General features: G+C 48.4%; 1 long non-coding RNA gene across 1 annotated transcript; it reads left to right on the top strand.

Annotated features, from left to right (window-relative positions):
* The first annotated feature begins 72 nt into the window (after positions 1-72).
* LOC139038287 (uncharacterized) lies at positions 73-874 on the top strand. Its single transcript, XR_011491278.1, has 2 exons — positions 73-366; positions 501-874. It is a non-coding gene; the product is annotated as an uncharacterized lncRNA (long non-coding RNA).
* The last annotated feature ends 14,825 nt before the right edge of the window (positions 875-15,699 follow it).

The following is a 15,699-nucleotide window of genomic DNA, read 5'->3' as shown; positions in this document are numbered from 1 at the left end:
AGGTGTCTGCTCTGATGCTTTGTGGTCAGGGGGGTGGGGCCGTGTGCTGTGATCTCATGGATGGGGGCCCACCCTGGGACTCTGTGGGTGGGCTGGGGGGCAGCCGTTCCCTAAGGTGGGACCTCATGGTAGACAGGGCACCAAGAGGCACCCTAAAGGGTCAGCTCTCGAGATCTGGGGGGAAATTCGGCGCTTGTGAATCTGCCTCTGTTCCCGTTCAGCTACCCCCAGCTTTCTGGGTTCCTAGGTCGGCTAGGGACTGGGCAGGGAGAGGACTCTCCCAGCCACCACAGAGAGGGCAGCACCAAGAGTTTGGGAGGCAGGAGAGCCATCCCAGGAAGCAGAGAACTGAAGAGTTCTAGAACTGTGAGTCTAGGGGGAGCCTGGCTGGAGGCTGCTGGGGTCCTCGGCAGAAGAGCCTTGCCGTCAGGCTTTGGGGGTGGCCGTCAGGATGACAGCTGCCCGGGACGTGACCTGCCGGCTCTGCCCCTTTCTCACAGCCTCTCGAAGCGAGGGCCTCTGGTCATCGGAGCCTCGAGTGGCCTCTTGGGATCCAGGTGACGACGTCAGAGTGGAAGGAACATTCTAAGCACCTCGGAACTGATGAGGGTCTCCATGACCCTTCCTGAGCCCCACCCTCGGGTCCCTGCAGCCAGTCATGGGCTCCCTTGTCTTGTCTCCCCACTGCTAAAGTCAACTAGTCTTTCTCACAGACTTTCGTTCTGTTCTCTCCCAGTTTCCTTGTTTTTTCCAACAAGTTAATGGAAAACTTCCTGAAGTCAGGGGTGGCTGTGGGCGTCCTCTTTTCTCTGTGACTCTCACAGTCCTGGACATGGCAGAGGCTCTCGGTGAATATTTGTCCACTGAATTGAAAGTAGTTTGTGAGTCTGATCTGTTCTCACTTAACCAAGGAGCAAACTGGATCTGTGGGATGGGCCCATATCTACGCAGTTAATGTCAGCATCACCAGTCATGAATCATTTGCTTATTGCCTTTGTTGCTTTTACCATACCTGCATTCTACCCATGTGTTTACTACTGTCTACTTTTCTTTAAAGTAGCTTATGTTTTTCACTTAGAAAGTTAATTTTAACAGGAAACTTTATTCCATAACTGTGCATTAAAACTAGTTTTTATCTTCCTGTAAATGGAAGTTGATTGTAAAAATAGATACGCATCTCTTAAATAGAAAGCATGTGTCCATCACCCAGTGAGTGATCTCGAGGGGTCCAATAGCACACATGGTCACACTTTGGGGAATTCTTATTTATATGATGGGTGAGGGTGCATTCAGAAGAATGCCCGCTGGCCCTGGGCACACTTCTGGATCTTGGACAACTTGGCATGCTGTGATCTGCGGTCACAGCAGCCAGGCGCTGCCACCCGCTGTGGCTCTCACTGGAAAGGCAGCTTTGGGGACCGCTGAGAGGGCCCATGGAAGGGCTGTGGTGCCTTTCTCTCGTCTCTAGGGACCCCCTGTTCTTTGCCCTCCTGCCCTATTGCAGGTTCCTCCTGCCAGAGTAGAAGCCACTCTTTTCTCCCCATCCTGGGAACAGCTATGGTGGAGGAGGTGAGGTAGATGGAGGAGGCGGGGGAGGGAATGAGGAGAAGGAGGAGACAGAGGAGGACAGGAAGGAAGAAGAGGAGGAGGGTGAGGATGAGGGGGAGGAGGGGAGAGAGAGAAGGAGGAGGAGGAAGAAGCCGGGCTGTGTGGCTTGGGAAGGGAACTGGGCTTATGGAACAGAGCCTGGGCAGTTGTCCTGGAGAGGAGAGAATAGGACGAGAGGTTGGCCAGTGGAGGACGGGGGCGGAGAGGTATGGAGGGCTGGCTGTAATACTTTGCAGCAGGAAAACGGTTTTGACTGAGGGTGAGAAAATAGCACAATGTATATTTGTCTCTTGAGCCTTAAGGCCCTGGCTGGGTGGACAAGCACGAAATCAGCATTTTGGTTCTTGTTGAATGGGTAACCCTTCTGTAGGGTGAAAGGTTTTATCAGTAAAAGGCAAGGTACAACTGTAAACACAATAGGTTATTTTTTAGGGCAAAGATGGGCTCTCTGTGTTGGATGTTTGGACTTGCCTTCATTACCAGTTTGGATTTTGGCAGGTTAAGAGGTCAAGTGACACAGCAGTTCATCAGTATACCTCCAGGTTCCAAATCTGTGTTCTAGTTCAGCGTAGACACAGAGGCTCCTAGAGCTGACAGGGACCTTGGTGTGAAGCATCTCCTAGACCCCCTTGGCTGAGCTACTTCCAGCATACTCAGCACCTCTGGAATCTGACTATGAGCCTGGTGGGGGACTTGCCTGGCAGGTGAGGCCCTGGCTTCTCCGGGCCCCTCCAGTATTGTCCAAGCTGTGATGCTGGCAGCTGCAGCCCCTGTCTTCTGGACCCTGGACCTCTGGCTCCTGGGCACAGATCATGGTGGTTTAGGACAAGTCTTTGCAAGGATGTTCGGAACCAGTGTGCCTGGCTAAGGACTGGAGGGGGCATTGCAAGCTTCTGGCGAGTGTTTTTCTTCTGCCTCCGGATCAGGGTACCCAGAGGACGCCCCATGCTGTTGTGTATCTGGGTGGGTAAACCAGCCACCATATGTGTATGCTTGTGGAGTTCTGCATTTATCTTCTTGCTTTATTTCAGATAAGGCTTTTAGCCTCTCCCACCTAGGTTGACTGTCTAGTTTGAATCCCAGTTCTGCCACATCCTAACTGTGTGACCTTGGGCAGGTTCTTAACCTCTCTGTTCCTCTACTTCTCTGTAAATGGTGGTAATTATTGTACTGCGTCTCTTTAGGGTTGTGGTGATTCAGACACTTGACATACATTAGCATACAGGGCTCCTCGAGTTGTGTCTGATGGTCAGTAAGCGCCATGGAGAAGTGTGAGCTGTTGACATCATCTGGGGCTGTTGCCTCTGCCATCTCTTGGTTAAAGTAGTCTTTTATTTTTCCAAGATCCAGTTGTACCTCTTTTTCCACCACCCCTTTTGTACCAGGCAGGTGTCTGAAGCAGTGTTGGTTGGTGCCCACCTACTGATGCTCCGCTAGCCTTCCATCCTTGCCTTGAGCCTCAGTATCCTGTAAACCGCGGTATGTGAACCATCTAATTTGTCTGTCAAGGAACGAGGTGCCTGCTCCTCCTGCCCTCCCCCCCCCCGCCCCCCCCCGCCCCCGTGGTCACCTGCCCCGTCTTTCCCCCAGTTTGCTCTCTCGCAGCTGTCTTTATCCCTGTTACCTGCTCCCCCACTTTCAGTAACCTGTCCCCACCTCCAGCCTACTAGGCCAAGTAGACTTCCACTGAAGTCTAGCGCATATCCACCCATCGTCTCCTGGGGATCCTCTGCTCACTGCTTCGGGGCTCAGAAGGGCTGAGGAGAATTTCAGGGGGAAACTCTCTCTGCTCCAGCCTCCCCCTTTGATCGCCTGGCCCGTGCCCAGGCTGTAGATTCTTCTCTCAGGGTCCCTTGCATGTGGCAGAGGCCCTGAGGGCAGGTTGCGTTTCTTCCTGGGGTCATGCCTAGCTGCTGGGTCACTGTGTTGCTTCTGCCATTTGAAAGCCTCTGCTTATGCCCTGGTCTGCACGATGACCCTCCACTCCCTCTGTGGCCTGGTTGGCATCTGGTGATGGCCCGTCTGACTTTCTGGTTCCGAACCCTTGGTTCCTGGGCTCTTTGGAGCCACCCTCCGAGGCTCAACTCTCCGAACTGTTCTTTTCGGTCTCTCCGTGGGAGATGTCACCAGGTGACTTAGCGCTGGCCCATTTCTCTCTGTGGTGACCTTGAGCTCTGCGCTGTGTGTGGTTGTGTCCCCTGGGGGCTCAGTGAGCACACCCTCAAGACACTGAGACCCAGGACCCCCAGCCTGACCTCCAAGTTGGCTGCTGCTCTTGATCCCCACTGCTGCCCGTGGGGATGCGGTGTCCTTTGTGGCTCAGGCCCCAGCCCTACGTCTGTCCCTAGCATCTGTCTGGGCCGCCTGCCTTTTGTAGCCATTCATCCTTCCCCTCAGCTCCTCTCACCAGTCTGGGATCTGGTCCTTCCCTTGGGTGGATTCATGCAGATTTCTCAGGGATCTGTTCTTGCCGGTTTATCCTCAGGCTCCCTGCAGATTGCAGGATTGCTTGTATCATGGGAAACCTTTAGTGACTCTAGAGGGTGGGACATGCGCCCCAAACCTCTGAGCACACAGTTCAGAACCCTGAGCTGACCCCCAAGCAGCAGTTCCTGCCCCGTGATCCTGTTTTCCGCTCACTGCCTTCAGCTCTCTGACCCACCATTGTCTCCTCGGCCCAGCTGGGCTCCACAGTCCACAGCCTGCCCCTTCTTGCTTCTCTCCGGAGGCCTCCTGGGAGCTTAGTTTTATGTGTCAACTTGGCTGGGTCGTAGGCCCAGCTGGTCAATCAAATGGGAAGCTAAGTATTGCTGCTAAGGTATTTTGTGGATGTAGTTAGTTGATCTACAGTCAGTTGACTGTAAGTAAAGAAGATTGCCCTGTGTGATGTGGGTTGTTCCCATATGGGCTGCTGAGGCGTCCCAGAGAAGGGACTCTGCCAGCAGAATGTAGTATCAACTCCTCCTATGTTTTCAGCCTACATTCTGTCCTAAAAATTCAGACTTGTCAGCCCCATGATCACAGGAGCCAGTTCCTTACAAAAAATCATCCTCTGTGTGTGTGTGTGCGCGTGCGTGTGTGTGTGTGTGTGTGTGTGTGTGTGTATGTTCAGTTGTGTCCGACTCTTTGCGACCCCATGGACTGTAGCCCACCCGGCTCCTCTGTCCATGGGATTTTCCAGGCCAGAATACTGGAGTGAGTTGCCTCCAGGGGATCCTTTAGGGAATCTTCGCGACCCAGAGATGGGACCCGCATCTCTTGCGTCTCCTGTATTGCAGGTGGATTATTTACCACTGTGCCACCTGGGAAGCGTGTGTATATGTGTGTGAATATACATACACACCGATACGTATGTGTATAGTCCTGGTTCTGTTTCTCTGTGAACCCTCACTGTGAACGCCTCCTGTGGCTTGGCCCAGACCTCCCTTTCTGGACCCCTTCTCTGAGTAGCCAGCCTTCAGAAGCCGTGCCTTCCCACCTGCTCCGAGTGCCCTGACTGGATCGCTGCTTGGTTTTGCTCACCTAGTGCCTGATAGGGTTACGCAGCTCTAAGGCTGTGCACCCACAATCCCACTGTTGAGGAGAGGTATCCATTCTGTGTTTTTTTTTAAAATTAAAGTATAGTTGATTTACAGTGTTGTGTTGGTTTCAGGTAGACAGTAAAGTGACTTAGTTAATCACACATATTACCTATTGTTTTCAGATGCTTTTCCCTTATAGGTTATTACAAAATATTGAGTATAGTTCCCTGTGTTATACAGTAGAACCTCATTGGTTATCTATTTTACTTAGAGTGTATGTGTTAATCCCTAATTCCTGATTTATCCCTTCCCCCCTCCCTTTTCCGCTTGGTAACCATAAATTTGTTTTCTATGTCTATGGGTCTATTTCTGTTTTATACTTAAGTTCATTTGTATAATTTTTTTTAAGATTCCACATGTAAGCAATATCATATGACGCTTGTCTTTGGCTGGCTTGCTTTGCTTAGTATGGTAATCTCTGGGTCCATTTCGAGCTTCTCTGGCCCTGCCTCAGCTCCCAGAACTGGGCACATAGTAGGTGGTCACCAGGTTTTTGCTGGATGCATGAATGTGGGGAATCAGTGAGTTGGGGACGGGGGTGACTCTAAGCTGATTACAAGCACTCTCCTGGATTTTTGGTGGGCGTAAATCAAGGGTCTCTAACCCAAGGTCACTTTTCAAAGAGTTGGTTTATTCCTTTTTTTTCTTTAATATTTATTTGGCTTCTCTAGGTCGTACTTAGAGCATGCAGGATCTTTAGCTGTGGCATGTGGACTCTCAGGTGTGGCATGTGGGATCTAGCTCCCTGACCAGTTATCGGACTGGGGCTCCCTGCATTGGGAGCAAGGAGTCTTAGCCACTGGACCACCAGGGATGTCCTAGTTTATTCTTTGTGTTTGCGACCTGAGGCTCTAAAACGTACCCAGACTACATTTCTCCCCCCTTGTTCTCTGATTCTACGCCCAGCAGTGGTTTCCAGATCCTAAGATATTACACAAATTCAAATGTAGCAGAGGAGACTAAGACTTGAATCTCTTGAGTTTCCAGGTGATCATTTGGTTGGTGGATATACCTTGATTTTTGTGTTGCTTAGAACTGCATCTTGCTGGTGGTTGAACATCCTTCTTGGATTTGTCTCCTAAGTGGCCAAGCCTTGGGTATATCTAAGGGGTTTCAAGTGGAAAACCACAGAAGTAGCTGTATGCATTCAGACAGCTGGGTAACCTGCAGGACTGGTGCCTCCTCAGGACTGGGGGCCCAGCCTCCACCATCAAGCTCAGTCCTTCTGTGTCCCTGGTGATGTGACACCACATTCATTCAGGAAGTTCCTTGAACTTTTCAGTTTTAACAGAAGTCGTGGCCTTCCTGGACTTCTGTTTTATAGACCTAGTACAGAACCCTGCTTTATGTCTGCTGGGATGTTTTGAAATTGACAGCCCTTCTGCTTTCTCTTTTAACCAAACCCCACTCCTGTTGGTGGGCGAGCTGGAGTTAATGAGCCTGTGGACAACATGGCAAGTAACTTTTGAAATGACCCAAATTCCTTTAATTTTGTTATTTTTAAGGAAAGGTCAAATAATTGGGGAAAAAAAACCCTTTCGATGAGGAGTTATACTTAGGGTTTACAAAAAAGCACACTTTGTTGATAAAATATGAACTGTTTGAAAGATTTATAAGAGTCTAAAAACCCTGCATAGCCCTTCAGAATTTGAAGCAGCAGGAAACCACTGTGATATTTTTAAAGCAAGTATTTATAAAAGTAATTGGGTACTCTTGATGTGGAATAAGGAGGAAAAAAATAACGGTAAGGAAGCTATATTGGACTTGACATAAAAGTGAGGTATGTAATTTGGGAGCAGAAGTAAGGGCAAGTGACGCGTACACACAGTACCTGCGGGCCTCTTGCCCTGCAGAGCTGGAGGCAGGACAGAATGGTGCTGGGAGGGAGGAGGGCTCTTCAGGGCCCACGAGCAGTGCTCAGGTATTGCAGCTAATGTCTGAAACCCCAGCGTAAAACTCCGAGGCCCTCTAAAACAGATTCCATGCAAATGGGACAGAAAACACATGTTTCTGAGAATTTTGGTTAAAATTAAAAATGTGGCAGAGATCGTGCCAATAATTTACTCGAGAATATCTGAACCAGATGCTGCTAGCCCGTAATTCCAAGTAATTTGCCAAAATTATGTATTTACTTTAATCCTAGAGATGAAGTTAAAATATGCATGGTTTTTGTTATTTGTGAAGTAGGAAAAAAAAATCTGATGTGACTTCAGCTAATACCGGATAGAAGACAAAGAAATGGGCAAGGTATGTCTATTAACTGCTGCTCAAACCCATAGTGGAGCAAAAATGCTGAAAAAACAGTTCCTCAAAAAGTGCAAGGCTTTGGGAAGTTAGGCAAACATTTTTGGGTAGGATGTTAATTCATGAAACAACAACCTTGCATTAAGACAGTGTTTCTCCTGGTAACAGTTCTGATTCCTGAGTGGCCCCCACTCACGGACGTACTGTATTATGGATGCCAAACATTTGGATGAAAATGGAAAAAAAGTTCACTCATCTCTCTGATTTCTGTTCTCTGTAAAGCCAGATAATCATATAGTGGAACTAGCTGGTCAGCAGACATTTTTGGGTTCCTATTTAGATATTTAGCATCTATCTGGACAGAGGCAATTTAGTTTAGTAGGTCAACATGCAGGCTCTGAAGTCAGACTGCTGCTGCTGCTGAGTCGCTTCAGTCGTGTCTGACTCTGTGTGACCCCATAGACGGCAGCCCACCAGGCTCTCCTGTCCCTGGGATTCTCCAGGCAAGAATACTGGAGTGGGTTGCCATTTCCTCCTCCAATGCATGAAAGTGAAGTCGCTCAGTCGTGTCTGACTCGTAGCAACCCCATGGACTGCAGCCCACCAGGCTCCTCCGTCCGGCTAGATGGGTTCAAATTCTACGTTGTCATATATGAGCTGTGGGGTAGTTATTTAAGTTCTCTGTGTTTAGTTTTCTCATCTCTAAAATGAGTGTAGTAACAGTATCTACCTTGGAGAGTTGTTCTGAGGGTTAAATCAGTTAGTACTTGGTATAGTACTAAGTATAACACCTGAACACAGAAAAGCCCTAAAAAAAATACTACTCATATTCATTCTTCATGACCTGGTAGCAGACTTCCTGTTCCATCTAATTCGTTTGTGGCTCTAGACTAGTCCTTCTAAGATGCACATCTGATCTCTGTCAGGCCTTTGGGGTCTTTCCACAGGGCCCCCCAGCCCCTAACCTGTTCCTACAGGGTGAACCCTGGCTCACTAGCATAGCATGTAAAACTTCCTGCCCAATGGACCTTGGCACACAGGTTCCAAGAAGTGTTTGGAGGTTTCTGAAATGTGCTGCCTACTCAGATAAGGGATGAAGGATCCAGGCACCATGCCCATTTTATGGATGAGTAGTGGTGTGGGCTTCAGTCTGAGATGGAACCCCACTTCTGACTGGGTGCTGTTTGGGGTCTGTCTTATTGTGCATGATTTGAGGGGCACTGGGAACCAGGCAGCACCCTCTGCTTCCAGATTCCTGCTTGGGTTTGGGTCCATGCATGTGAGATGGTGCCACCCATGAGTCAGGTCCCAGGAGATCGGGGTTCCTGTCCTGCCTCTGCCCCTCATTCGTGGGTGGACCTGATTGCTTTTCTGTCCTCTCTAAAGTGAGGTTGGGCCCTATTGGTCTCTGTGGAAATGGGTGAGGCCTGTCGGGGTGGGGGTGTGGCTTCCCTCCAAAGGGTAGAGAGACACAATCAGAGGGAGGAGGAGGGGCCTCCCTACTTTTCACTCTGCCTGGCGAGCTGCCTGGCTCTTGGCACCTGCTCACGTTTGGGAAGTGTGCCGCCCAGGCCTGGTCCACAGGAGACCGCAGTCCGGTATTCATGGGTTGAAGAAATGATTTCCGTGGTTGGTGACACCTTGGACAGTCCTTCACTCACGAGCAGTATTCTCTTCCCTTCGGGTCTGATAATCAGCTTCTCCCCCCGGGCGCCCTCTGCTTTAGCCGGCAGGATCCTGCAGTTCACCTTGGGGAATTGACCTCTGTCTTCTGGATGCTTCAAAAAATAACCCAAGTGCTCACCAGGCTCCACTCCTGCAGTTTGCCTCCTGTCTCTTAGCCTTGCCCCTTTGCTTTGGAAGCGATCCCGGAGCTCTCTGCCTTTGCAGAAGGGACAAGGATCTCCCTGGAGGACTGCAGCTTCTCTACAGCTGCCCCACCCCCGAATCTGTGGGGAGCCTGCTCTTCAGGGCACCTCCCTTATTGACCTGCTTGCTTCCAGATTCTCCTCCTCACATTCCTGTGAGAGTATCCTGCAGGCTGCCCCTCGGGGAGGGCTCTGCTTATTGTCTTGAGTTGAGAAGCAGTTGCGAAACTGCTGGCTTCCAGCACTTGCAGTGTGCTCTGAGGGTACTGATGATCTTAGCCTTAGGCAAGGAAGATCCCTGCTGGCTAAGAAGTTTCCATCAAGTCTCACTTTTTTGCTATTTCCCTAGTTTCAAGAAAGGTTAAGACACCTCCCCCCCCCCCCAGCCCCCGCTGCCTTGGGGGCAAGAACCGTACCAGCTATCAGACACGCTTGAGACTGTGGTCATTGTCCCAGCCAGGAGAGCCCAGCCCAAGAATGTGTGGGTTAACGCCTGCGCCCCGCCGGGATGGGGGTTTGGGGCGGTGACCGGTGCGCGGGCGGCGGGCCACACGGCGCTGCCTGCGCCGTACAGTGCTGGTCATTGACACCCTGTGCATCTGCAGGGAGAGCGGACTAAGCAGTCCTTTTTCTTCTTTAAATCCGAGGAATGTGTGAAAGGCAGGCACGTCCAGCCAGAAAGGAGCGGCCACGGACTGTGCCTCTGGCACTCCCACGCCCGCCGCCTCCCCGCTCTCCCGGCCCCTCCCCAGCCACAGCCTTGCTTGCTGTGTTTGTCAACAGCTCGGACTGAGGTGCTCTGTCTTGGGGCTCTGTGGGTGCAGGGCTGACAGCGGAGGAGGCATCTGCTGCTGCTTCAAGCAAGGGGTGGAGGGTCGGCTCCCCCGGGAGGCTGTTGATTTCTGTTGAGGAATTCTGATGGCAGTTAGGCCAGGTTGCCACTGGGCAGACACAAGTGTGTTGGTGATGGTCTGGTGCTCATATGCACACGCATGCACACATCCTCGCCCCTGCGGACACACACATGTTCCCGTGCATCCACATGCACACACTTCCAGGCCCTTGTGCCCCCTCCCCCCCACGCGTGCCCCCGCCATTCATGCAGGAGCATGAGCACACACTCACACACACATGTGGGCACACACTCACTTCACAGATCCTTTATTAAGCAGGAGCACATAAACATCAAACACCACCCTATTTATAGAAGAAGTAAACCTAGCAGAAACTAGTACGATCCATGCCAACTCCAAATCTCATACTTTTCTCTCTGCTCTTTTTAACTGGTAATGCTTCATCTGTTTCCTTCCCTCTTTCTCATTCTGCTTTAGAGAAGAGAGGTGGCTGCTTCTGCCCACACTTTGGCTTTGAAAGATGCCCTTGAGCCTTATTTTCGGCTTTGACCAGGATGAAAGTGCGCACTCTGCCTTTTCTGGGTGTGGTGGTGTTTCGTGGCCTCTGGGATCAGGCTGCCTGGGTCTGTAGGGCGACTCTGACACTTTCTGGCTGTGTAAACTGGGACGAGTCACTCTTTGTGCCTCAGTTTCCTTTTCTGGAAGATGGGGATAGTCATAGCACCATTTTTTGGGGATGTTTTGAGGATTAAACGCTGAGCCCAGTGTCTGGCACATAGATACATCCGATAAATAGTGGTGATGATTTGTTTCCTCCTGCCCCTGACTAGTCTTCAGAGAGGCTCTTGGCTGTCTTGGGCTCTGATACTCAACTACCTAACTGTGCTTTGCGGGAACAAACGGTCCTTCTTTTCCACCTGAGCTGGAAGAGAAAGAGCCAGCATGGTTAGACACATTTTTCATGATTGCTGTCCTTAATCCATAGGCTTCGGGGTACCTGACCCTGTTTCCGCCCTTTTGCGCTCAGTCGGGATGATTCCTAATTTGCATTGCACGGTTCCTTAGCAACCATCGCTAATATAGGATCAGGTACAAAAATACTTTTGGTTAGAATTTCAAACATCTTAGTTTATTGTAGACCATTGCTTTAAAAAATATTTACTTTGATTCTTTTCCTACATTATTTTAAAAGTAATGTGAATTCATTGTAAACTATTTAGAATGCCCAGATAATCAGAACAAAAATCACCCTTCTGTCAGCATCTTTCCAGTTTTAAACATGTATATATTTGTACCAAACAGGAATTGTTGGACACATTCTTTTTGCAAACAGCCCCCACCTCCATTGCGCAGTGTCCAATCTGTCCATAATGTTTTTAAATGATTTTTTAAATTAAAAGAATTTTATTGAAGTATAGTGGATTTACAACATTGTGTGAATTTCTGCTCTACGGCAGTGATTCAGTTATACATACATGGACCTTTTTTTTTTAAATATTCTTTTGCTTTATGGTTTATCATAAGATACCAAATATAGTTCCCTGTGTTATACCGTAGGAACTTGTTATTCATTCTGTCTATGATAGTTTTCATCTGCTAACCCCAAACTCCCACTGCATCCCTCCCCCACTTTAATATGATTTTTTAAAAAAGATAGTATTTTAAATCAGATGAAATGTGGCTTCTCCAAGAGAAGCACCATTCCTGCCTATGCGCTCAGTGGAGAGGGGGTGGCTGTGTGGTGGCCGTGAGCTGGATTGGCTGCATCTAGGGGTGGCCCCACTGTGCACTCTTGTGGGAAGGGCAGTGAGGATGCAGTTAGAATGTGGGTAGGGAAAGCACCTCCCCATCCTGACTTTGTTCTTGCAACCGTAGATGGCTTTCAGCCCTGGTGTGAGTAGATGGATGGGGACAGCCTGCTGCCATTGGCATTTACTGACACCAGGGCAGTTACAGGGAAATATGGACTCCTTGGGACCTGGCCACGGAGCAGAGGGATGTAGGGCTCACCTCCCAGGGAAGCAGGCAGTGGTTCACAGAGATGCAGTGGCCAAATTGTCTGCATTCAAGCCCCATTACTGCTGCTTGCATGTTGGGCACATCTTTCTCTGTGCCTCAGTGTCCTCAGCTATGAAATGAAGATCATCTCTTAATGCAGTTATATGGATTAAGTTAATATGCACAGACAAAACACTTAGTGTCTGATCTATAAGTACAGAATGAACATTGCTCACAGGTATTACTGTTGTAGGGTAGTGATTCTTAACCTTGGTTGCACAAACATCTGGGGCAGCTTAAAACATCACTGGTTGCTCTGTCCCACCCAGATCAATGGAATTTGAACCTTTGTCAACATAGTGGGCCTCAGGCAGAGAACCATATAGTGGAGGAGGAGCTGGTGCCCCTCCAGTCTTTGACTGACAACAGCACAGCACTGTTAATGAGGGCGGGTGACAGTACTTGGGACCTGTCTGGCTAAGGTAATTAGACAAGGAGGCTGTTAGACGGGGGTGGCCCTAGTGACCTTGGTACCCTGTGTAAGCAAACCCAAGCCTAAGCCAGAGTCAGTGCACTCAAGTGTAAGAAAACAAAACTCAAGAATGACTAATTATTGTTGTGCCCGATGTCCGAATCCCCGAGCGGGAAGAGAGAAGGCCTCCAAGACAATGCAAGTCGCAAAAAGGGAAGTTTATTGCTGACTCAAGTCAGGGCTCCTGCCGCATCCAACGCAGTGGTGCGGGGTCAGAGAGCCCCGAGCCCAAGCTGTTGCACAAATTTATAGGGTGAGCACACGCCCTTGGTAGTTGGTTTAAGCGGATTGGTTACAAGTTTGCAAAGCAATTTCATTGGTCAAACACACTCAAAATTTTCGCCGCGTGGGACTTTCCCGGGGGTTTCCGCCCCGTTCCTAATTGGCAAACAGCGGTCAGTGTTAAGCTGATTGTATCCAGGTGGCCTGATAATCTTACCACCCAGAAGTAGGAAGGCCTACTCCTAATCTAAGCTGCCTGCCATGGCGTTACTTCTGCTTGCCTCACAATTATAAACAGCCAACTAGATTTACTCAAATCTGAGAAAATGAAACTCAAGAACAACTGTCCTGTTGGCCAAATAGATTTGTCCAATTAAAGTAACTGTTTAAGCTACAGACAATTAAATGATTGCTTTGCTTTGCTTTGCTTCTGTCTCTTCACCATAAAAGCCTCCACCCTCGCCACTGCCTTCCTTGTTCCTATAAAGCCTTCAAAATTTCACATGTCTGAGTTTACCTTTTCTCACCTTGCAGACGTAGGGATTTACCCTGGCAGCTCTAAGCGGCCCTGTGCGGTGGTGCTCAAGCCTACCCTCAAGGAACTCGGGAGCAGAGATTCTTGGGTTTGATTTGAACTTGGAGATTCCTGGAGAGTCTTATTCAGAGGGTCTGCAGTTCCATCATCCACCATGGGTTTCCCTGGGTACAATCAAGGTGTCAGCATGTCTATGTTCCCTGTGTGTGCTGGTCGCTCAGTCATCTCCGACTTTTTGTGACCCCATGGACTGTAGCCCACCAGGATCCTCTGTCCATGGGATTCTCCAGGCAGAATACTGGAGTGTATTGCCATTCCCTTCTCCAGAGGATCTTCCTGACTCAAGGATTGAACCCACGTCTCCAGTGCCTCCTGCATTAGCAGGCAGATTCTTTACCACTGAGCCACCTGTTCCCTATGGAGGCTTTAAAGGTGAATGAGTTGCTTTGCCTCTTACAGCTTAGAGAGGCTGCCTTTCTCCACTTTTAGAGCCAGCAGGGGCAGTTTGGGTCCTTCCTTTGAGAGCATCACTCTGACCTGGTCTTCTTACTCCTTCTTCCACTGTAAGGATGCTGGGGACTCTGTTAGGCCCTCCTGGAAATCCAGAATGATCTCCTTATTTTAAGGTCAGCTGATTATCATCCTTCATTCCCATTTGCCATGGAAAGTAACATTTTCCTAGGTTATGGGGATTAGGATGTGGACATCTTTGGGGGCCATTCTGCTGCCCACCACTTCTATTGTCTTGAACAGTTTTTTATTTTAGATCATTTGCTGTTATAAATCTCAGGTGGAGGTTCATCTCATTGCCCTCTCCAAGTGTAGACTCCTCAAAGACTGAAATTGTGTCTTGCTTCTCCGTGAATTGCCTATAACTTGAATTTTAAACCCGAGTTTCTGTTATCCCTGGGGGTATGGAAGAGCTTTCCATGGGGATGTGAGCAAAGGTAGATCCAAATGAATCCACTCCAGCATCCTTTGCTCAGACACATCTGCCTGAGAGCACACCTGCTGTGATGGCCAGTTCTCCTTTGTCCTCTTCTTTCCAGATGCTTTCCTCTCACTTTTTCAGAGGAAGTGGTAGCTCTTCCCCACCCTAAAGTGCCAAACAGAGACATTAAAAATGCCTATGTCTGTGCAACCCTCATATTTATTTATTTGGCTGCGCCAGATCTTAGTTGTGGCATGTGAACTCTTAGCTGCAGGATGGATCTAGTGGGATCTAGTTCCCTGACTAGGGATCGAACTCAGGCCCCCTGCATTGGGAGCTCTGAGTCTTAGCCCCTGAACCACCAGGGAAGTCCCTCTGGAACCCTCATATTGATTAAGACTCGTATTTTCAACAAACTGTGTTATGTATATTTAACATGTATACACCAATATTTTTAATATATCTACAATGCCTTGATCAAATGTATAGACTCCAAAGGAAAAAATTTTAACATTCAGAGCCTAACATGCAGAAATCAAAAAGTAAATTACAATTTCAGTTAATGTATGTCTTTCTTGCATAAAATTTGATAGGATGATTAATAAAAGACTTAATAGCATAAAAATTACAAGTACAATAAAATTATGCTAAGAAAAGTAAATATAATTTCAAGGAGGAAAAAGGAAAAGTGTAAACCTTTCTGACTCATAAAGAAGAGTTTGTTTATGTAGTTTTTAAAATAGCTGATGGTGGGTATCAAATTGCTATGGCATTTGGATTCCTTTGGAAACTTTAAAAGAGTGATGTAACAGTTTTATATTTTATAAAATGTCAATATTTACAATACAGTGGGAAGTGCATGGTTTATACTATTTAAATTTATGATGAAAATGTGCAGGGGCTTATATACAGCATCAGAATTCTTTTAGGAGTAGTATGGGCTTGAAAGTTTGAAGACCATCTACCCTATGGCACTTTACACATGATGGGTGCTTAAAAATGTTTATATTTGAAGAGGGATTTAAGTGGAGTTTGTAAAACATTAGAAGAAAGAGAAGTGAAAGTGATGTTGCTCAGTCGAGTCTGACTCTTTGCAACCCCATGGACTGTAGCCTACCAGGTTCCACCATCCATAGGATTTTCCAGGCATTAGAAAGAGTACAGTTAAAGTGGTCATACAAGTTTAAAATGAGAACATTTCATGAATAAGATCCTCTGATGGATGACTGGGATGTGCACCCTTTGACAGCTAGTGAGCATCTTTGGAATCTCGGTTTCATTTTTCCAGTAGCAACTACTTCTTTCCTTCCCTGCCACCAGTTGTTC

This window comes from Odocoileus virginianus, chromosome 14 (genome assembly GCF_023699985.2).
Source record: "Odocoileus virginianus isolate 20LAN1187 ecotype Illinois chromosome 14, Ovbor_1.2, whole genome shotgun sequence".
NCBI classification, from domain to species: Eukaryota; Metazoa; Chordata; class Mammalia; order Artiodactyla; family Cervidae; genus Odocoileus; species Odocoileus virginianus.
The sequence above is the reverse complement of the archived record's forward strand: the minus strand, read 5'-3'. Positions and strand labels throughout refer to the sequence as shown.